Source organism: Calonectris borealis, chromosome 1 (assembly GCF_964195595.1).
Source record: "Calonectris borealis chromosome 1, bCalBor7.hap1.2, whole genome shotgun sequence".
Lineage (NCBI taxonomy): Eukaryota > Metazoa > Chordata > Aves > Procellariiformes > Procellariidae > Calonectris > Calonectris borealis.
In genome coordinates this window covers 76,421,544-76,444,455 of record NC_134312.1, presented here as the reverse complement: position 1 = coordinate 76,444,455, position 22,912 = coordinate 76,421,544, and the positions used below count along the sequence as shown (strand labels likewise).

The following is a 22,912-nucleotide window of genomic DNA, read 5'->3' as shown; positions in this document are numbered from 1 at the left end:
ACAATTTCAATCTGATTTTAGAAATGGGGAAAGTGAGGCACAACAAAATTAATCAGAGCTGCCAAAATAAAAAATAATTTAAAAAAAAAGTCAACTATGCAGCACCATACCAGCAACTGAAGCACGAAGTGTAATTTGCAGAAGCTGCCAGAAACCTGAAGGAAGAGCTGAGACACGGAATTGCTGCATTAGACCTGACTCTTACCTTGAGTTTAGTATTACAGTCAGATCAGGTCAGCACTGGGGAAAGGCAAGCTGTTTCTCTGGCAAGCCTTCATACAGACACACGTTTGAAAAATAAAATGTGTGCACTTAAGGAACATAAAAATGTTTTATGGAATCCTATTTTTAACACTAAGTGGCACAATGAACTATGGGAAAAATTAGAATTACAGCAGGAAACAGAAAAAAGCTCAGTTGACCTGAACCCAGGGTTTTTCAGAGGTACAACTGCAGAGGAGCTCTGCCTACTTACACTGCTGTTTATGCCAGGCTCTGGGGCTTTCGCAGCTGCTATTGAGGAAGCACATTCTTCACACTCTTCTGGAGAAAAACAAATGGATTCTGACTACGCTGTTGGCAAAACAAAAGGAGTCTGAATTCACAAGTTTTTGCATGCACCTGCAGGGATATTTTACTAAGGTGAAGCCAGTGGATTTTATTGTTGTTGAAATTTCAACTGCCATACCAAACTACTCAGAAGTCACACAGCAGTATCAGAGCATATACATGCATTTGAGGCTGCACAACTGGAAGTCCACCGGTGCCTTGCTTGTACCCATCTTTTTCTCCTGAAAAACGTGTTAACCTCTGTTCTACCAGCTGTAGTGGCAGAGTCCTAAAATAGTCACCCTCGCACAAAGTAGAAGCAAACATCTCCTCCTAGTGCTTTTTCATCTCCACTGACTACAGAGGACGGTTAAGGTGACTAACTGTCCTGGATGTGCAACTTCTAAGCACCCAAGGATAGGTAGATGAATCTTGCCTGGCAGCTGATATAATGCCAATTCTCATTGTGATGAGGGTACCTGGAATTAATCTTTGGATTTAGCAGTTTGCTTCTCCTGATCATCTCAAAAGCCTGTAACTGTTGGCCATGTCTATAACAGGCTTCTCAAGCACTTTTAGAAACCCAGCCTCATCGAACAGTAGTCCTACACCAAATGGATGTGACTTACAGTTAAAATATGTTCCAATGGCCAAATGAAGCAAAAAAAATAGGTGGCATCCCACCCCCATCCCCATCTGCACCACAGAGCGCTGGACTCTCCAGCAGAGGAGGACCAGGCAACTGTCTGTAATGTGGATAGACCAGCTACCACCAAACTTAAGACAATTTGAATCTAACTGTGGTTTGAGCATCTTGTCATTTTTACATCCTTTAACTCTGGGCACCTCACAGACAGTAAAAATATTCTCCATGTAAAGAAAAAAGATTAAGATCTGAAGCTCTCTATATAGCGTTTGCTAAAAATACCTCTTTGGAGACATTCTTTGCCAAATAAGTGCCAAAACTTTAAAGGCTGAATTATAATGTTGAAATACTTGTAATGCAAGTTTGTTAGTTTCTTGTGAAGCATGGCTGGCAGTCAGAGATGGCATCTTTCAGCTCAAAGACCTGGTCTAGGCAATAACTAGAAATAGCTCTTTGGTGGCTTACGTGAAATGAGTCAATGGATCTCAGTCCAGCTCTCAATAAACTAGGAACCACATCACAAAAGCATCTGTAAGAGTCACTTCCTTTGTTGATATCATTCTAAAGGCCAAGGACTGAATAAGTTGGGGAAAATGAATTATCCTCCCTCAAAATAGCACGTTCCTTCAAAACACAAATTGCTTTTACCTAGCATCTTTGGTCAAAGTATCCCAGTGTGTTTTTACAAAATATGAACTAATCTAAGTATTTCTTTAAGTAATATATGTAACCCCACTCTTTCTCAGTAGGAAAAACCCAGACCTGCTGACTTTCAACATGCCAGAGCCATGCAAAAGGAGAGCAACCAACAGGAATATTCCCATCCCACATGCTAGCTGCACTTCTGGTTTCCAGAGCCAACAAAAGTTTAAGAGCTCCAAAGTATTTTTCTTTAAGAAAATTTAGCATAGAAACATAGGCTCACCTTGAATAAACTGCTCAATTTCAAGGACTCACATCATTAGGAATATTTGCCTGTCTCTTGCCAGTAAAGCGGCACGAAGCAAGTAATACAAACTTAGAAAACTAAGAAAAAGTAACAATATTTTAAACTCTGCTTTAAGAATACAGAGTAATTTTAAGAGGATGCAGATAATATGGGATCAAAATCTTTGATCACGAACATCAATCTTCATTTCCCATAATAAATCCCCACACCCACAGAAAGCATCATATAGATCCCAGTGAATTAACTTTGCCAGAAAGCAAAGCCATACGTGTAACAAATACAATTCAGAGCAGTAGTTTTGAAAAATCAGTCGATTCTATTAATTAATTTAAACTTTGTTGCATTCAGATGGCACAAGGTAACTGAATATAAACACACTTAATATTAGGGGATTGGTGCTGCTCAGCAAATTTAGAGACGCCAAGTTGAGAGAAAAGAATGTGTTTCATTCAAAGAAGATTAAGGCCTTCTGAATTTTGGTGCTTTGTAAACAGCTACTAAACTGACTGAATGATGCCTGTGAAGTACACAGAGTCAAATGTGGTCAGTATCTCAAAGATCTTTCAATATTGAAAAAGCACGTATAAAAAGATCTTGGTATATTCATATATTCTTTCTCTGCCTATCACTTCAAAAAATGCCCTAGGTATCCGCAACAGAGGCTGGATTATCCTTTGTCAGTCCCTTTTCCCTCAAAGTTGATGAGAATGATACCACCAAATTCAATATGGGCCATAGATTTAGCTTTGTATCAAGAAGAATCTTCTTGCTTAGAAGCAGCATTGACTGAGGTACCAAAGGAAGCCAAGAATTACGAAGAAATTCTTAAGTGTTTATTTTATTCATATATTAGTCATTGGCAAATATTAATTTGGATCCCATTAATCTGGAAAGCCATTAGAATGCATTCAGTGCAGCTTCCTTGTACAAAGTAGGGTTAGCCAAATTTTATTTCCATTAAAAATCCTACACACTCGGTCAAGCACAAACTAGGTTCCTGATCTACCCAAGGAAGAGAAAACAGGAGGGAAAAGCATAAGCAGGTGCAGCGCTTGTTACACCACAAGCAAAAAAGCCCCTATTTCCCTCCCTAGATGTACATATACTATGGGAGCCTACTTCTGTAAGTGACTTCATCTTGTAAATCAGATGCTTTGTTGACAAGATGATCACCACCCTTGAATAGAAGGAAGCTGCACCCAAAGCACCGATTCAGACATTCCAGACAGAAGTCTGGCCTTCCATCCAAGACAAATATGGAGAGCTTAATCGGCACTGCTCTTACTGTGGTTTATTAGTTTGCAATATCTGGAGAGGATTTACTTTACGATTCAAAGAGAAGGGGGTGGGTGGACCTTACTTAACCAACATCTTTGCGGTAAAATCCAGCCTTGCCTTGGCAGGCAAGAGAGGGAGAGAAAGCACTTAGATTCCACAATGACAGAAGAAAATCTCATCATGCAGCTGTATTCTTCAACTGCACACAGGCAGATGCAGATTCACTATCGCTCTCTAATGTCCTAAGTAAGAATACAGAAGCTTTTATCCTCTTGGTCCGTATGGCAGCATTCTTTAAAGACAACATGACTGCTTCAGAGCACTTAAGCAAAAGAACCAAGAAAATACATTTATGCTGTGTTTCTCAAACTGAGAAAATTACAGTCAAATAGAAATAAGAAAGATACTGTCAAGACTAGTTTCAAAAGTGAGCTTCTACATGGAAAAAAATCACAAAGAACACTAACAGGTTTCAGGGTTTTTTTTTAAAAAGAGAAATAGTATAACCAAAATTGTCATCATAATTCTTCTCTTGCAGCCTTTGCTCCCTAAACAACACAGGCTCATCCCATGCCTGGGGGTCAAAATCTGAAACTGAGATTGGACTGTAAACAAAACCAAAATTGGCTTTCTAAATATTACTGCTTGTTTAATAAAAAGGGCAGAGGGAAGATTAGCTAAAATTACTTATCTTTATTAAAGTATAACAATTTCCCCCCAATTACCTCATAATTACTTCCTTTTTCATTTTTTACTTTCCACTATTCTTTCAATCCTTTCAAATGCAGTGATCTAAAGTACGCGTGAAAAAATGGATGTGTATCTATTAATGTTTTTTTTCTAAATGTTGCTTTTGATGGTAAAGATTATTTTATAAAGCAGAATGTTATTTTGCTTATTTACAACAGATAACGGGCAAGCATATTTCTTCATTGTACCCTCACCATGGCCAGAGTTTTGCATCTTACTGACGAACGAAGGTGAAGGCAACAGCATTTTTGGCAGGCTCCAAGGAACCTCTTTGCTAGTTTCTAGCAAACGTGTTCAGCAAAGTTATTCCATCAGCAGCCAGGCTGCAGCACAAGCTGTGAGCAGCAGCTGAAATCAGTGGTGTAGATCAGGGTATATTCAGACATGTGAAATTCTCTCATCTCTAGTTTGGGTGATATAACGTTCACCTATTTCTCCTGAACACTGAAAGGGATTTTTTGTTCTTTTTTCATTTACCACTATACAATTGGCTTACATGTCTGTGAGCAAAAGCAAACAATTAACATGAATCGGGTGCCTTCTGGGATTAAATGGGGCTTAAAGGTACCCAAGTGCGAGCCTAAGACTTTGGAGTTATGGCCTCAAGTTGCGCCAAGGGAGGTTTAGATTGGACAGTAGGAGAAATTTCTTTACTGAAAGAGTGGTCAAGCCTTGGAACAGGCTGCCCAGGGAAGTGGTGGAGTCACCATCCCTGGAAGTATTTAAAAGACGTGTAGATGAGGCGCTTAGGGACATGGTGTAGTGGGTATGGTGGTGTTGGGTTGACGGTTGGACTCGATGATCTTAGAAGTCTTTTCCAACCTTAATGATTCTATGATTCTATGAACCCCATAGCCGCCAGAGACAATGCTTTCAGTATGAACTTGGAGCAAGTGGTACCGTGATAGCGGGGAGCATGGCAGGTTGTACTCAGATGCCTCCTGAAAAACCAAGTGGAAAGTTCCTTTAGGTCACCCTACAGTAGTATCAGCACCACCGATATTGATTGAAGGAGTTTGAATTAGAGCTGCAATACATTAAGTCAACTTGAATATCCACATATTGGTTAGTCCACTAACACATCCACGGTCTAAGATTCACAGTACCATCAGGGGGATTGACTGTATCAGTACTGCTTTCATTTTGCACTCCTCATCGTGACAAAGCCCAGAGCAGTTAACTCTTGGAAGACAAGAGGACACATCACCATTCCTGTCACAAGAAACTTTGATACAAGCTCACTTGCATCTAAATTACATGCCAGGTGTAACCAACCTTCTGGAAATGCCAAGATTTACATGCTCAAACTGATTAGCTAGTAAACATATTATAATCCTCACCTGGACAGCTCCATCCATCCATATAATACTACTATGCCAGCACAGCTGAAATCCAAGTTTTCATCGCACACATTTGTTCTCCTGTAACACTACCTTAACTACATGGCCTCAAATCTTTGGAGACAACCTTGCATTTCCTTGTGCACCTGGGGCTCACAGTGACTTCAGTATGTTCCTTCCTGTTGAAGGAATAGATGAATGTTGCCTGTAAACACTGCTAATTACTGAGAACGAGAGCTGGTCAAGAAGTGGTGCATGCTGTGACATAAGAAGCTAAAAAATTTTCCAATTTCTTTGAAGGTTTGCCAGCAAGGCTGGAAAATCTGAAGCATTCCACTTTGTTCTTTTCCCTTTATCACTGGCTCACAAAAAAAAGACAGGGAGAGAAAAAAGATTTAACAGGGGGAGGAAGAAATCCTCTTCTCTACTCCCTTCATTTTCCAAACCAAAATAACTGGTTGTGTTTTTCCAGATCTTTACCTCCCTTCATCTAAAAGCTGTCCTTCTCAAAGTCGTACCATAAATTACCTGCAATGCCATTTTCTTACCTGAAACTATTTCTGAAGATGATTGTTACTAATACCACAGCTCATCATAACTTAGTGATTTCCAATCTGTGGTCCACAGACACCGTCAGCAGCGTGCAGCTAGTCAATGGGACACAAGTGTTTTTTAATCAAAGGTGCATAATGGTCTGGGAGCATGTTGTGGCTTGACAGTAGTCTGTAGTTCACTGGACTTGAGAAGCACAGCCTCAACTTCTGTCGCTGTCTAACCACTCCATGGCTTGTGTACTTGTATAATTCAACCCCAGAGACAGCTGTAACACTCAGATTCAGCTGAGGAGTATCAGGGGGAGCTTTATTTAATTTCAGTTCCACATGTGTCTCTTTAAGCAGATACTAAAGGTCAATTATATTCATGTTTTATACTACACATGCATGTTTTTATTTCCGCTGTGAGGGTCCCCCTACCCTCTCAACACTAAATGTTTGATATAACTAATGTCTGTATTCTGCACTTTGGGTTTTCAAATACTTCAAAACAGTCTCTGCTCTATTGATTTTTATTCGTCTTATTGTCATTTTTCCTGACTTCAAGTTCACTCAATTTCTAGTTGAAACAATTCAAAGCATAAGCAATTTACAGGAGATTATACCAGGTGTTCTTAACATAACTGTTTTTTTATAAAGAAAAACAAAACAAAAACAAACAAACAAAAAAACACAGAAAAGTTTCTAATTGCTACTTATGCAACTGAGCAGTGAGGTCACCATATCCAGAGTACAAGTGGGCTAAGATGCTCACATAATACATATTTTATATGAACTCTCCTTCTCTGTTAAATGAAACTCCCTGAGAAGATAAACAGGATAGAGCAGGGAAAGAGTCTCCATACAATAATTAACCACAAGAGAACCCATCTAACACACTTAAATATAAAATGGTCATCTATATACTTTGCTCACAAGAGATCTGAGAACTGAATTCATGGAGAACTCCTGTTTTAATAAACCTTGCTTCTCTGCCCTAGGTCATTACTTTGTAAGATGCTACCTATGCCTGTTAAGATTGGGGAAGGACTAAACAAGACGACTTTACTAGAAATTGTATTTATAATATAACCAGAGTTGTTTTATTTGGGTTCCCCCCCCCCCCATAAACTTGAAAGTGAATATTTCCTTTCCTACAGGATTTGCAGAAACCAAGATTCATGCTGTAACTAATTTCATGAAGGAAATACATTACTTTAAACTGTAAGCAGGCAGCTTAATTTTGTAAAAGAAATTTTCTTTAGGCACAACAAAACTTTTGATTTACAGAAGTGAAATATGGCAAGCCAGTCATGAAGAATAACAACTCACCTGCTCAACTAGAATTCTTTACCACTTTAGTGGACTAATCAAGCACAAACAAAACCATCAAAACCCAGTGACAAAGATGCACATTAATGACACCAGAAGTGATAAAATTCCTTTCTTCCACCTTATCTTGACAGTCAGAATTCGCTGCGATGCACTTAACGCTTTCCGAGACATGCCACTATTACAATCCGCACCACAAGACGACCTTACTTGGTAAGTAAGTCTCATCAAGAGTATTTGCTACACAAATATCTGTTAACCAAAAGCCATTACTCCACTAAATAGGAATGTGCTTTAACAGTTGGCTGTTACATGTTTGTAACAGCCATGTCTTTCATTGTCTTTCATTGCTGTATGATTGCCTAGTGTCCCACAGAGAAGCTCATATACAGAACACAAAATTCCCTTATAGTTCCAGATGTTAGAGCTTGTTAAATTATACTTCTAATTATTGTCAAACAGACTTCACTCTCCATATTCAGTTTCTACAGTTTGTAAAAATAGGTGCTCCCGTTAAATCCTTACGTTGTGATTGAATTTATTCTCCTTTCCTGCTCTGCCAAACACTAAATACCACAAAACAGAAGAATCCAGTTATCTTTAACTTCAAAAAACAACAACTGCCTTTAAACAATGCAGTCCAACGCTTTTGTCTGTGGAGCTACTAATATAAGCTTTCCTCTTCATACAGGACTCAGCATGCTAAAAATTAGTGACATTTTAAGTGGAACAATTCTTTCATCATCAGGCTGATATTTGGCTGGCGTTCTGGTTACCTCCCTTATAAGGCACCAGCGAGAGGGAAGGGCTGGGAACACATTATGCAACTATTCATTGCAAAAAAAAAAAAAAAAAAATTTTAAGAAGTGTCTGTGATAAACACTTTTTCAATATACAAAGCAAGACAAAAGAATTGGACTATGGTCTGCTATTTCTACCTGGCTAATTTGGAAAGAGGGAATTTTTCCTGAAAGGAAAGGCTTTTCTCACTTTTTATGGGAAGAAGTGGAACACTTAAGCCTGTGAGCTGCTCCTGCCTTCTCCACATTTTGGTTCAGATCTAGCTAAATAGCCAAAGAGGTAGTTCTGCGCTGGGATATAAAGGGGAGATACCAGGCCACACCTGTGTCCTGTCATCCTCTCCTCTGTGCTCAGTTGTGACACATGGAAACCTAAGATGGCTAGTTTAAGTTCAGCTTCAAACAATGGTAAGGGGGTTCTGTGGCTAGGTAGTCTGCATATTGGCTGGCTCGTACAAAATGGCTCTCCTGCAGACAATGAAATTTCGTTTGGAATTTAACTATCAGTTCAGATATAAGTAGCTCCTTTTTTTACTAGTGCACTTATAATAACACTGAGGCTTTCTACCAAGTGAAGCTATAGCTGTTCTGGTGTTCATGGCAGTTGAGTCAGGTCTTTCTCAATATTAGATTCAGCTCTACTCATTGTGGAAAAAACAAAGTAGAAAAAAACAGTGATCTCTGGGAAAGGTCCACTTTATCAAGCGATCCCCAACAAGTGACTGAGCTCAGATTGGTAGCAGTGCCAGCAAATTCAAGGTTTGCATACATGGCAGAAGTAAATCTACCTCGGAAATGAACACTGTCCCTGGAAAACCCTTTTCCCCACAGAGCAGACTCAAGAGTCTCCAAACTGGCAGTGGTCTGGCAGGAAGAGGACGTATCTGTGGGGTTCTCAGTGATGCTGACAGAAGTTCACGGTAGAGCACAAGTGTGCTAGATAAGTTGTCTAACTCTCTGTTGCCTCAAGGTCAGGGAGATGGAGCCTAACCTTGAACAACCAGGAGAGCCCCCTAAGCACACACAACTCCCCACTTGTAGCAAGCTGTTTCTGTCAAGCGACTTTCTTTTGCTGTTTGCGTCCTTCTTAGCAGTAGCTTCAGGGTACTCATGAGTCTTACCGAAGTTATCACTTTCGTTCCCTCCCCCCCCAGTTTAAACTCCTGTGTATGGAAGCTGACTGTATTTGTAACTCCTACCACTCGGCGTGACTGAATACCTTCATTTTAATTGCACCCAGCTTAAGCACAACTGTATTTCTCATAAGCATTATTCTACTATAGTGGCTCATAAAAAGGACCCTAAATCAAGTACTTCTTTCTGGTAAGGTACCCACTTGACTCAAGTTCCCTAATTGTTTGTCTTGGGGGTGGTTTGCTTGGTTTTGTTTTACTACAAGGAGATTTAATTGCTAGAAATTCTTGGCACATTTTATAAATGCACTGGCAGCGCCTTACTTAATGTGACATTACACACAGTACTCCCAGAGAATTGTAAACTGCTATCTTTATTACACAGAGTAGAAAAAGGTCTCACGACCTTTTATCTGTTCAAAGATAACAAAAAGTTTGTCTCCACTTCTGTGGAAGGAAATTTAACGAATTCCAATATGCTAAGATCTTTGCTAAGTCTGCAGCTCCCCTACAGTATGTCAGTGATCACAGGCTCAAACTCTGGAACATAAGAGACATAGCTAATATAAGTTGCAATACAATAAACACTCTTCATCTAAACACAGTTCTTCTCCCCATATAGATCCGAATTATCCCTTACTTCCTCCCTCCCATTCATTCTGCCACCTATGATAAACTCAATCTTTTTGCGCAACCTGTTCACACCAAATTATTACTTAATATTGTCTGTTCCCTGTTACTAAAAGGTGAATAGTTGTCTCTCTCTTTACTGCTTCAGGAGATTCTTACTCTTGTGAAATCCCATAAACCCAGACTACCGTTTTAACCAACCATTGTTCCCTTTTCTTAGTAAAAATATAGAAGTCAACTGTTCCTTTGACAATCAAAATCTCATATAAGTAGTCTTCCAAAGCAAGTTTATTACATTAAAATTCTAGGTATCTGCTTTCTTCATATTCTATCCACTTGCAACTCTCATAAAAACATATGTCAGCTAACAAATTGCAAGTTTCTGGATATAAATATTAAAGACATATATCACAAACTAAGTTCCAAATCTACAGTTCAAACCAGAATACAAAATCTGATGCCAAAATTACTGAAAAATCAGAAAACCAGATATTTGAAGCATAAAGATTAATACTTTCCTGATCTGCTGTTTTCCTTTGCTTTTTTAATCTCTACAAAGTATTAAGTGAGATATTCATGCAACCCTCACAAAATTACCTGATTTCACCAGTAAAAGACACTATTAACTATGACAACTGCCCATTTTAATAATTCCCATGCTGATCAAATTATTTATGGCAAGGAAAATAAGATTTTTCCAATAAATTCATTCACACCCCCCCCAGTCCCTGTTTTGTTTGTATTGTTATCAAAGAAAAATGTTCTATTGTTTCCTCATGCAGATGCAGGAGCAGTGGGACTGCTAAAAGTTATTCTGTAGTTTTAGACTACAAAGCTGCAGGACTTTTCATACTGATCAGATGATGAAGTCTACCCTTCTGCAAGAGTTTGGCAGCGACTAACTTCTGATCCTTCAAGAAAACATCCCCCACCTTAAATACAGTTCACCATATAAATTCACACCATGCACTAAATAACTCTTCCCTGAGTTCATACCCCATAACATTAGATTGGGTTACTCTCACTGTTAGTTCTTTTTGCACAACACAAGATGTTATTTAGTCACCAGACTTTCAAAAACCGTGCATCAACCCATCCCAAAGAATTAGACTTCAGTCAGTTATTTATCAAACCCACATTTTCATGCTACAGTAGTGCAATCACTATTGATGGCAGATCTGCACTAAGTGCAGCTATACATTGAAATGAGCTGCGAACAGGAAAAGATTAAATGATTTTGTGGACAATAGTATGTTTGATTTATGTCAACTGTCATTACCCTAAGACACATAAAGCCTCTTTCTGGGGCACTAAAAGCAAATCATTTACCATATAATATCAGCTTAGTAGTCTTTGTGCTGATGAATACTGTATTCAGAGAGGTAATTTATGTGTCTACCCTGCATCTCCTAGAATATAAATATCAAAGTTTATCAATTGGTTTTACATTCTAACTAACCCCTGGCTTAAACTTGCTGGGAAGAAGAACATTTTTATTAGAATAAAAATGGACTGAGTGAAAACTGAATTTATAGGGAGAAGATAAGCTTTAAAAACAAGACAAACCCATTGCCTACACAGATACAGTGGACAAAAACAGTGCTTCTCAAACTGTGACTAAGCTCATTGTAGTCAATAAAGGATTCAAGAGAGATCCCAAACTACAGCAGGTAACTTAAATGATTAAAAACTTCTACCTACCATTCAAGCTTCAGGGGCATACAGACAGATGAGCCAAAAGTAGGCTACACAGAAGTCCTGAGAAACAATAGCATGGCAAACCTCACCCACGTGTGTGAGAAGCTATGCATGCACTGACCTCCATTCAGTGTGCCATCCCATCTCATTCCAATCCACGGGAGGCCCACCAGGACTTCACTAAGCACAGGATCAGACCCTCAGAGGTCAGCACCAGAATGGATCGTTTGACAGAAATCCAAAATTTCTGTTCTCCTCGGAACATTCCCTCATAGTGCACCGAGAGCAGAGGGGCCTGGTCCAAGTCCACTGCAAGTTAATGATAGGGTGTGGGTTTGTTGTTTGTTTGTTTGTTTGTTTGTTTTTTTGGGGGGGGGGCTGGGGGGTGTGTGTTTGTTTTTAGAAAGACTAGCTTTCTGCAAAAAAAGGCAGAAAGAAATAAAGCATGATATCTGTCCACTGTAAATATTTGCTTCTGAATTCTGTTTAGCTAGTGGTTTGGAGGTTTTTTTCCCCTGAAGTGTTTTGAGAACTAAAATGTTTAATTTTAGAATTTTTTTAAGCTCTGTTAAGCAATAATATTTAAATTGAACATATACTATGCCACATACAATGTGAAAAACAGCTGAATTCCAGTTTCACAGAACTATGCAAATCTGACTTTTCCTAATCCAAGATATCTTTTAACAAAAGCAGGAAAACATGTCTACATATAGCACAGAAGATAAAACTGCATCAATTCTATTAGATACAGTAACAGATTTCTCACATGCAGTAAGTGTGGTCACTGCTCATCACCTCTCAGGTTAGTAGCCTATGGGCTAGTAATTCAGTTAACTGCTCAGAGTAAAATTAAGACTGATACTCTTTCATCCCTAAGTTCCTAAAGGATACGGATTGAAAGCAGTTTTTAAGATTTCTGTGTATATTCAGGCATCTTTTATGGAACACGCACAACAATTTAGTGAGATTTATTAGTGTTATATACACTCACAAACAAGATCCCTCTACCGCAAGTGACTTCAAAAAACTGCAATCAAAACACTGAATCAGCATACGCAACAAAACCCAACATCTGTGGTCTCCAAAATAAATTTCACTGCCCTTCAGCAAAGAGCAAGTGAAAGCAAAACAACATGAATATATCCCACCAAATATCCTATTAGAAACTTTATTTTTTTAAAGCCAAACTTCAGCATTGCTTTTTATTCAGAGACTACATCAAGGCTCATTTATTCCTATTCTGGATTTTGCAACAGGAAATCAGGTATGCAACATCAGTGGAGGCAGCCTTTTAGCATGCATGTGAACTCTACTATTCTAACCCAAGACGTTTCAAATTAATTAAAACCAAACAAAAACAGGAGACATCTCATAGTTCTTAGCACGTAACTTTTATCTTAATCACTGTAAATTGCCTAAAGATACAGAGCACGAGCTGGATTGTCAAATTATGGGCGCAATCCAAAACTCCTTTGGCTCAGGCAAATGTTACAAAACCAGGTTTTGGATTTGTTCACCTGAGAGTGGAGGTTTTGTTTGGTTTTTAAACGCATTACAGAGATAATTTTGTCCCTTTATTTATTTTTAAAGAGGGCAGGGCACCCTTAAGCCCGAAAGCCACGTTATCTACCCAGGTACACCCCACACCACCTCACGATCGCCAGCCGCGCCTGAGCCTGACCCTCACCGCGCACAGCACGATATCCACACACGCCCGACTTCGCCTCCCAGCCCACTAAACGCCGAACCTGCCCACCAAGCTCATCTCTCCCCCCGCCGCCGCCGCCACCCCAGGGGGAGGACCGCAAGCCCGCCCGCCCCGCCAGCCCCTCAGCGCTCCCTCAGCCCGCCGCGCCCAACCGCCAACCGCCGGGAGCGCGCGGGGCAGGCGGCCCCCGACGCCGCACGGGGTAGGGAGCGCGGCGCGAGTTGGCGGCTGGCTCAACCGTCGCCCGCCCCCGGGGGATGGAGCGGCTGGCGGCGGCGGCCGTGGCGGGGCTCCCCAGCGCCTCGCTGGCTGGCGGCACCCAAGCCGGGGAGACGGACGAACTCGGGCCACTTGTGCCGCTGGCAGGAGGCGGTAGCCCCTGCTCGCCTGCCGGCTCGGCCGCTGGGGACAGGGGGAGAAGTCACCTGAGGGGCAGCGCGCCGGAGGCAGGCGGGCAAACTGCCCTGGCAGCTCCCAAGCTGAGAGCCACCCCCGATCCTCCCGCCTCCTCCCCGGGCTGAGCCGCAGCCGGGGCTAAGGCTGTCCTCCCTCAGACTCTACGGCTATGGCTGCTCCTGCTGCCTCACGGTGGGGGGGAGGAAGGAGGAGAGGGAAGGCAGAGGGAGACTTCCAGTCACCAATGACAGGGTCCCTTCTCCCCCCGCACCACGCCGGGGGAAGGCTGCTCCCCCGCCTCCGACCGCCGCCAGGGAGAGGGCCGGGCCGAGACACAACCCCAGGGCGGAGGACTGCGCCGGCTCGCCGCAGCACTCACCTCGCCGCACCGCCCTCCCGCCGGCTCCTCGCTCGCTGCCTGCAGCCGGCGCCTCTGCGAGCACAGCCCCCTCCTCCGCGCTAATGGCTGGAGGAGGAGGGCGGCGGGAGGGCCTCGGCGGAGGGATGTTTACTCGGCGGCTCTCGCGAGAGCCCGGCACCGCCGAACCGGGCCGCGATTGGCTGCTCCCGCCGCCCGCCAGCGGCGCGGTCCGCCCCCCTCCGCCCCGCTGGGCAGGCAGGTGCCGCGGGAGCCAGAGCGTCCCCCGGCCCCGCCCGCCCAGGCTGCTCCTTCTTCAAAACAGCCGAAAGTTCCTCAGAAACGGCGGCCGGGAGCGAGCGGCCTCGCCTCCGCCTCTTCCCGGAGCGCAGCCGCGGCCCGAGGCCGCCCGCCCGCCCCGGTTCCCCACGAGCCGAAGGGACTGCCTTTCTCCCCAGACTAAGCAGCCAGTTTAAATTTAAACCTTCGCTCTCAACAGGCTCTGGCGGTAGAGGTTCACTGAAGGGCTTGTAGTTGTGAAGAGACCTCACACACAGGTGCCCAGGTGCTCAAACAGAAGACAGCACGATTAGCTGGAAATAGTGCATTTGCAGGCCTTTTGCTTTTATGTCCTTCTGTCCCACCACCGAAGTACAAGGGTAAGGATGTTAACACAGGCGAAACCCTGCTTTGGTTTTAGTACTACCTGATCATAAAACGAAGCAGCAGCGCTTAGGGGGAAAGCTGTTATCCAAAGGATGCAGTGATACAGATTTCTTATAAAGCCAGCTATGCAGAAGGCAAATCTCTGAGCTCAGATTTGAAGAATGACAAAGTAGAACCGTCATCTGCTTCTGTCACAGCATGCAATGTGTGGAAGTTAGTGAAAGTTTGCCCTAGTGTCATCACTTGACTTGAGGATAGTTGCTGATGAAGAGGACTTATTTGGCAGCCGCATTTAATTTGTTTTACCTCATTGATTTTTATATAGAGACAAGTGTCTTAGAAGCTCTGTACACTAAAGCAGATTCCTTGCCCAGAGATCTTACAATCTCAGGACCTGCAAGTGTATCTCCATGTCCCCTTTACCTGCAGGCAGAGCCAGGAAATTCACGGTGGACCTCCCTGAGCACTGTGGACCTACCTGCTGAGACCGGTTTTCAGAAGCATTATATTTGGTAGGTTTGAAATAACAGAAGCCTAAAATTAGCATGTTTTAACTTGAATGCGATGCAAGAGCGCTTCCTGGAGGGACTGCCCTTTGTGATATCTGAACTTCATTTCCACATTTGGAGCCTGCGGTAACGAGGTTGTGCACTCCCATTTACCATGTTGCAATGTTGAAAGCACACATACATAGTCCAGAAAAAGAATTAGCAAGAGGGGAAAAGACACTCTACACTATGATAAGTAAATTAAAAATAAACTGGTTATAGTCTAGAAATGTGATATTTCACTAAAGCACTCCTCCCAGAGCAAAAGTCTTTAAAAATCTTTATCAATAACAATGGTAAATGGGAGTGACAGACACCCCTGCCCCCCCAACAGGAACGGGGACCGATTTTGACTGGGGATTTCTGGTGTTTGAGTGTTTTGATTTCAGTATCTTGCTTCTGTCTGTTCCCCTGCTCTAAAGCTGTCAAAGGGAAGTTGGGGGAGGCAAGGTCAGTCTCAGAGACAACGAGGACCAGCTGTGACAATGGAAATTGAATGAGTATTCACAACATGACGTTACAGTTCCTGACTTGCTGCTGCTACTCCTCTTGTGGGTCCTGCCAGCACAGCAGATGGCAGACACTGAAAGACTGTTGTGCCAGTGGAAAATTACTGAGTTTTGTTGGTCCTGTGTATGTATGTGTGTGAAGGGGGAAGTGTGGCAAACTTCTATTAATTTAATTTTTTCATGAGAGGAAAGGAAAACAAATGGTTCCTAAGACTACAAAAATTACTGACATGTAAAGAACCAGTCTCTTATTTTAGACGAATTATACCTGTCCGTTTACATTATAAGTTTTCCTAGTAATTCCATATAACTTTCCTCATAAGTCAGACTTGTGAGTTGTCCTGAATAGTAGTGCAATTAAAAAGAGAACAACATTGTAACAATAGCACTGGGTGTTACTTAAGGGACCTATGGAAAAACTGAGTATTTCATGTTTCTATTTTTATGTGGCTGTAAAAGTATTTATGTTAGTGGATTTGCCATTGCAAACCAGACACGGTTTATTTTAATTTTTTTTTTAATTTAGCTATAGACATAGAAGGTTATATTATTTGATCTTGCAATGGGATCACCACTGTTGCAGTTGAAGTCAACGGGGCACCTAATGTGAATACAGTTAAGCATGTCCGTAGCCCTTGAAGGTCTGCACACTTAAACAAAATTACAGCCAAATGCTCATCCTGAAATGAACCACGGCAGAAATAAACCTGCAAATAATTTCTGGGCAGGCAAATGAAGTGTGGAAAGTTGGCAGAAATACATCAGGTTTTAACAAAAACTGCGATGCAACTTTACAGTTATAAACAGCAGTGTTTGCCCAATAACTTCTATTTGTGTATATTTGCAGAGTTAGCCCTTAATTTAGAGGTGTAAGAACCTCTTCACTACATAGAAGGGCAACATCTCTTTAAGTTGCCAGGCATAGGACTTAGAAAAACATTTTGAAACAAAATCTTTGCTCTAAATGTGCATACTTCTGCACACTGTATAATGTTCCGGTCCTGCAAGTTGCAACAAGCAGCAAAAGGTTCTGCACCCTCTGCTCAGACGGTTCCAGCTGCAGCATCAGGATACACCCTGGTGCGCAGCAATTAAAGGCAAACACAAAAGCCTAAATACCTCTTGTCAAATTCCACTGAACCTATGAAGCCTTCAAAAAATTTAGAGGAAGGTCTGTAGCAAACAAAAACAATATTGTCCTCATTATTGTAATTCAACAGAGGGATATCTTGTCTCTGAAAGGACATTTACGTGAGCTTTTGACATACATTTCTTTCTTCTGCAGTCAATTAGTGTAACAAATACAAATTGCTATATCGGAGTCATGCTGGAGATGCCTCTTGGAAAGATTCTGGGTTTTTTTAAGTATGAAAGGTCCTTCTCAGCATCAGAAATAACCTATAAATGTTTAATTCACAGGAAGCATTAGAAGTAGTTTGCAACTAACTACATAATCAATGTAACATTTAGGAATCAATTCTGACTTTCCTTTCTTGCTTTCTTACTGTTTTTCTATACAATATAAACCAGTTGTATTTCTTCAAAATAAGCCAAAAATACCAAAATTTTTAAGACTGGTCAAGAAATAATGCAGAGCTAGGTAAGCATAGTGCAAGTCATACAGAAACATTCACACAGATTTTCCAGTGTTGTCTTATGATTTTTTTAGCTGCTGTTGATACTATTTTTCACCCAAATTTTACTTGTAACTCCCTGATCTGCCTAAATAACAAAAGTACATGTTTTTGTTGTTTAATACATAGAAGGCCAGGAAAAAATTTAAATCTTTTAATCTATTTTATGACACTTATCATGCTATTATACAATTCTGACAAGATTTCACACCTGCTGAATGTACTGTAGATCTTTAGTTGCTTGATTCCTGGGGGGCAGAGTAATGAATCAAATACTTAGAAAATGCTGCGGCATAGGAGAAAATGTAATTTCTTAGTAGGCAGAATGCAAACTTAGAAAGAGGCGCGTATGATTGTACTCCATATGCAATGATTCACAGTTGAATTAAACAATTAAGAAGATCTTGAGCCTGCCAACTCTTGAAGACTTAGGTAACACTGAAATTGATTGGGTTTACTTCTGTGACACTATTCACAGAAGTAACAGTACTCGCCTGGTTGTTTCCTAGGTCGGGCTCCATATTTAGGAAACTGTCATCAATATTTAAAAAGATGTAACAACATGGGAATGTCTGCTCTGGTTCAGACCCAGGCTCTGTCTAGGTCACATTTCTCTCTTCCTGGTGATCATGGGCAGACACCTAGGGAAAAGGAAGAACAGAACAAAGTCATGATGGATTCCTTTAAAACCCTTCCACCCTCCACCTATCCTGAGCTTGATGTGGTTTGTCTAAATAGTAACTCCAAGGGGTTGCTCTTCCAAGTGCTTGTGTAGTCTCCTCTTAAAACCTCGTAAACATCTTGCATTCCCAGAACATGGGAGTTCCACAGACTGTTGTGTGAAAATCACCTCCTTTTGCTTGTCCTGAACCTAGTTCCTGAGAGCATCTTGATGTGGCTCCTGGTTTGGATATCAGCATAGACAGTGAACTATCGATCCATGTCCATTCTGGCAGTGCTACTCTTTTTTTTATATATCCCATTACTTTCTCAGTTGCCTTTATTCCAGTCCTAGCCTGGAAGCCATTCCACACTTCTTCTCATTATCCTTGTTTCCCATCTCTGATTTTTTGAAGTAAAGAGACTAGAATTTCACTATTTGAGGTGTGGATGAACCATTAATTTATTCAGGGGCATATACTTCTTGCCTTACCTCTTAATTTGAAGGCAAATACACCATTTGCTATGCCTCTTAAAAATAGTAACAAAGCAATGTCATCAAGTAAGTAACATTAGTTAAGTTTTTAAATGAGATGCCTTTTGAAGACATTTGAACAGTCCAGCTCAGTGCCACACAGGCAACTACAGTCTGTTGCTATCTCCACACCCCTTCTTAGAATGTTCTAATTTATACTTTCCTGAAAGCCCAGATAATTTTCTTTATATTAATAGCATCTATGTCACTGGGAAACCATTTGTGTTTCCATATGCATAGTCTAAGGAACAAAGCAACTCATTCAGCTGTACAAAATCAAGTAAATTACTATAGTCACCTTACAGACTGTCAACCTGTATCCTGAATATCTTAGCAATTCACAACTATCCTTCCAAAACCAGTATTTTGCTAATTTTCAATACCATTTAAATTACTTCCTTCCTATGTAAGTCTTATTATTTTTAGCATGAACTTCTGGCTTGACTATGACTTTTGCAGGCAATTTGGAACCCACAGAGTGGTTCTTCCTGGCACAGAGATACCAAATTCCTCATGCAGGAGTTAAGGATGTGACAAATTTGATTAATTTTGTAAGCAATTAAAATATTTATAGCTGAATTCACTTAAACAATGTCATCTCTTAAAATATTATTCCTGGATTCTTTTTGGAGAAAATCCTCAGTGGACTTGCAAGAGACATATTTAGTACATGATCTTTTTCCATAAACAAAGAAACATGGAAAGTCTGGAACAAAAAAGTTAGCAAAACCATCAACTAATAATAACTATTTTTAATTGTTAAGGAAGCTCAATATTCTTTGTCGGTTAGCATAGTCAGTATTGTCCTTTCTTTAAAATTCTAAAGAAAAATGAAGTTGACAATCTTTCCAATAAACCCCAGGGATACAAAATAATATATTTAACAGAAATACTCCTATTCTTCAGATATTTTATTCTTAGTTAATATATTTGATCTGTTCTCACACCGTCTCAGGAGTGACCATATGCTTTTTTCCTCTTAGCAAAGATTCTCTGCAGATTCTTTGCTAGATCCATTGTTATTTTCACATTATCCTGATACATGGGAGATCATTTGTATATTGCAAGCTTACCACACAGTCTGTCTTCTTAACGTTTGCTTTCTGCTTGTCTTTGCTATATAGCTATCTAGTTCAGCTTTTGTGTCTGACATAAAGCTCTGAAAATAAATTAAGAAAAACTGGAACAAGATGTAAACGAAATGATGCAACTTGCTGTTACATTCTGTTCTCTGTTTTTCAACCCTAATGCATCTATTTTAGGGCCTGATACTAAAGGCCTGTCTCTATACTCGCAGGAGATATCCCATTGAACACGGGCTTCTGGAACAGCCTAGGGAGAGGACGTTCTTGCTTGGAAGGGATGGCTGGGCATCACAGCATAGTGTAGCTCTCATAGGAGAACCAAGGACAACAAATTAGGCACAGGAGGCAAGGAGACTAACCTGACTGGAATTGGACCTGTCATATTTCTTCTACTGTAACTTGAAACACCACATTTCAGGTCACAGGGTAGGGTCGTGTATCTAGTCACACTGAATGGGGCTGAAGTTTGCCTACACAAGGTAACAAGCTTCCTGCCTGAAGGCCATGGACTTCTGGCCTCTCTCCCTCTTGATATCTTCATGTGTGGATGGTCAGTTGCAAGGGAGTCAAAACCTGCAGTTAGTTTCAGAGTCTGTAGCTTAAAGTGTGGAGTCTGTACGGAAGGTAAGAGGATGGGTTACAAGGAAGTGGGATAAAACATCTCTGGGGTTGTGAAGAAGCATTTCTAGGACCATGAAAGATTTGTCCAAAAGTGGCTGGTATAAGCTTAGAACATAAGCTTGCATTCATGTTCAGGCACTCTGTTGCTAAGATGCATGGACCAGCTGTAGATACCTCAGAGGAGCTGCACTGAGGGAAGAAGGATTCAGTGAGGGAAGAGGCTAGAGCAAGGGTCACAGATAGCCTGAGAAAACCACAGTTCCAAGATCAGGGAGTCTCAAGAGCAGACCCACTGTTTCCATGATGGAAGAAGTAAGGACAGTGTAAAGGGATTACCAGAAAGAACTTCGGAGGTATTTCTTACCCAAAGGTAAGCTAATCCAAGACTAATGCAGCACTGCAAACTCTTAAGTACTCAAAAATCTTAAATCAGCTCTCCCCTTCTAAACTTTCACAAAACTCACAAAACCATGAGTCCGGAAAAGAAGAAGGAGATGATGGTGATGAAATCCTGGGGTTTAGTCAAGTGCTTTGGTTATTTAATTTCCTCTGCTTTGTTCCCCCACCACCCTCCATTTCAATGGAATAATTGAAAGCCTGAAAACTCCATCCTAAATATGTACACGAAGATGCAATCCCTGCTCTGCTGCATTCTTGATTTACATTTCCACTCCTTTCCCTCACTGTCTTCCAGCTCCATTCCCTAGAGCCCTCCTGTTCCCTAAGTCCTCTTAGCAGTACCTGACTGTCCCTCCACATTCCTACTAGATTTCCCCAACCTACTTACAGATTGGCACAGCCTCTCCTTTGTTGAAGCATGTCCTTGTGATGTCTTTCATTACTGACTCTTCCTTACTGAACAGTATAGGGGGTATTTTCCATATTGTTTGCTGTTTAATAACACGAGAAGCCTCCTCCGAATTTTTAACACTAATCTGGTTCTCTCGAGAGGTGTCTCTCAGCCAGCACTGAAGCCAAGTGCTTGAACTCTTGCTGTTTCTACCATAACTGTGCTTCTCCTACACCTCTGCTCCTCCCTCAAAGCTGTAGGTTGCTAGTGAGGAAGGCGCTATTTACTGCCGAAGTTGCAGAAAGGGCACTTCTCCAACTTTGGCAGTAAACAGTAAACTTTGGCTCTGCTACACAGTGCAAAAAGAGAGACAACTCTTTGCAGGAGCAGAGCTGTCAGCTCTTGAGGTCTGGGTATTCCTCATACATCAATTAAAGGCAGTAAAAATCTACAGAGATATAAAAATTAGTTCTCAACTTGGCAAAGGTTCTTAAACGACCTGGCTTCTTCACAGATTTGCTTAGCAACATGTATCGTCTAATGTGAAGTAGGATTTTCTAGACAAAACATTTCAAAATCAAAGTGTAATTCTAATTTGAAATGAGGGTATAAGAATCAGTTTCCTCATGTCTCTCATACAGTCCCTATAAATATCCAGAAAATGTACTCTTTTTCTAGTAAAAGATGAATTGTGCTGCTGTTGACGTCTTGATAAACTATCACGAATCAGTTCTTGGTTGACATAAATTTTATGAGGTCTCTGACTCTGCCCATTTTTCTGTCCTACACACAAGCACATACATGCACAGTCAGTGTAATTAAATATAGCACGTGAAGATGTTGAGTGTACTGGCCTATGTCGGCAAGATCATTTGCACTCTTAAGTTTTAATGTCAATAAAGAACAAGTAATGCTACATGCTGTTGCCCTATGCAGTAGGATATTTGCCTGAATGTTCAGCCAGTGTACGATGCGTACGCAGGGATGAGTGTACGCTTCTCCCATTCATCTCAAAAGCAACCCTCTGAAGGTTTCCAAATGAAGTGCTAACTACTGTGAGCATTTCAGCAATAGTTTTAGCATTTCAGTAATAGCTTTCAAAGTTTACTAAGGAGAGGAACTGGTCAACCATTGCATTTGTAAGTCAAACCCATAAAAAATTGAGACAATCACCCTGTGAAGACATACATAATAAATGGGATGACATTTTGAAGTCTCACCTGTGTTGCAGGCAGAGCTTGCAATGATACTATCATCTTCCCAATTTAGCCTCTCAGCACAGAAATTTGATTAGGTAGCCTTTTATGCTACTTTTGTAGTAAAAAAAGTGTACACATGCTGTAATTTCCTTCCTTTTTTGCTGCTCTTCTTTGTGAGACTTACCTTTGTTGTCCTTCTTTTTCACTATCAAGATAATTGAAAACATAAATTATATAACTAGCCTTTTCACTTTTAATATACCACAACCACACACTAGAATATAATGATCTAAGCACAATCTCCATCTGCAGAAGAGAAGAAGGTGATTCCAAGCTAACAAAATAGTTACAAACTTAATGCAGCCTCACACTTGTTTAGACTACTAATGAGGGAGAGCAGAGAAAGGAAAACAACTCCGTTCCATTCCAGTTATCTTGTGGGCTTGGATCTTTAAATGAAAGTAATCCAATTAAGTGTCACAGCATGAAGAAAACAGTTGGGTCTGATAAAGATGAGGCAGAACCCTAAAGAAAAAAATATATATTTAAGGTCTTAATATAA

At 41.0% G+C, this 22,912-nt stretch overlaps 1 protein-coding gene across 1 annotated transcript in view; it reads right to left on the bottom strand.

The window, feature by feature from the left end:
- STK38L (serine/threonine kinase 38 like) overlaps positions 1–14,271 on the bottom strand; it is a 54,399-nt gene extending 40,128 nt beyond the window's left edge. The window contains exon 1 of the mRNA XM_075161239.1: positions 14,125–14,271. The gene's annotated coding sequence lies outside the window, so the exon portion shown is untranslated. The remainder of the gene's footprint in view (positions 1–14,124) is intronic.
- Positions 14,272–22,912: the final 8,641 nt, after the last annotated feature.